Source organism: Asparagus officinalis, chromosome 7 (assembly GCF_001876935.1).
Source record: "Asparagus officinalis chromosome 7, Aspof.V1, whole genome shotgun sequence".
NCBI lineage: Eukaryota > Viridiplantae > Streptophyta > Magnoliopsida > Asparagales > Asparagaceae > Asparagus > Asparagus officinalis.
Genome location: NC_033800.1, coordinates 132,301,241 through 132,302,282, shown reverse-complemented (window position 1 = coordinate 132,302,282; position 1,042 = coordinate 132,301,241). Strand labels below are relative to the sequence as shown.

At 35.3% G+C, this 1,042-nt stretch overlaps 1 protein-coding gene across 2 annotated transcripts in view; it reads right to left on the bottom strand.

Moving 5' to 3' along the window:
• LOC109846576 (BTB/POZ domain and ankyrin repeat-containing protein NPR2) overlaps positions 1-1,042 on the bottom strand; it is a 9,721-nt gene that overhangs the window by 7,598 nt on the left and 1,081 nt on the right. The window lies entirely within an intron of this gene.

Sequence of the window (1,042 nt, the reverse complement as noted above, 5' to 3'; positions counted from 1 at the left end):
TATGTGCGATGGGATGAACAGTAAGTTCCACTTATTTCGTGAGCATATTAGCACATGCTCCAAATGAAATAAGAAAAAAAAAAACAAGTAGACCATTTAATTTGCAAAAGATGCATGCAAAAATGTATAATTAGTTGAAAATATGAAGGTGGATCCATATGCCATTTTAACTTGGTGGGGCTAGATAACAAATCCCCTCCTCAAAATGAAAGCAAATGGTAAACTAAAGTGCACCGTATGCTGCTAAATTTGAGGATGAGTCTTACAAGTTACCATTAAGTAGCATCCAGGATCAGACATGGGGTAGCTTTTGTTGTTTGTAAAAACAAGTAGACCATTTCATTTGCAAAAGACGTATGAAAAAAATGCAGAATAAGTTGACAATATGCAGGTGGATCTGTAAGCCATTTAAGTTGGTGAGGATAGAATCATAAACAAATCCCTCCTAAAAATGAAAGCAAATTGGCAAACCAAAGTGCCCTGTGTGCTGGAATATTTCAGAATGAGGCTGGATATTTCAGGATGAGGCTTATAAGTTACTATTGAGTAGCATCCAGGATAGGACGTGAAGTAGTTTTCTGTTGTTTGCCTATAAGATAAAACTGATGAAGAAATTACTAAGTGGTTCGAAAACACAGTCTTCTAGCTATACTCAAGTTCGAGATTAATAAACAATAAATAACCAACATTTAGCTATCACTCCATTCACGAAAATTGTCCAAATTCAAAACCCACTTCATCACTGCTATGATTATTGATCTCAATGCCTCAGTTAAGACTCAAAAGTTTTATCCTTCATTGCTCATCATATACTTCATGCAAAGCACTCAAATGTCCAAGATCTTGCCTCAAAATCATTGCCATATCTGATCCTTTGCAAGTAAAAACTCAAATCAAACAACAATAACAAAAGCAACAACAACAAAGCCTTTTATCCCAAATTTTTGGGGGTCAGCTAGACGAATCATATTCTTCCGGGCTATCTCCTCTCTTAAATTAACTATTATCATATCTTTCTTAATTCCCTGCATCCAAGTTCTTC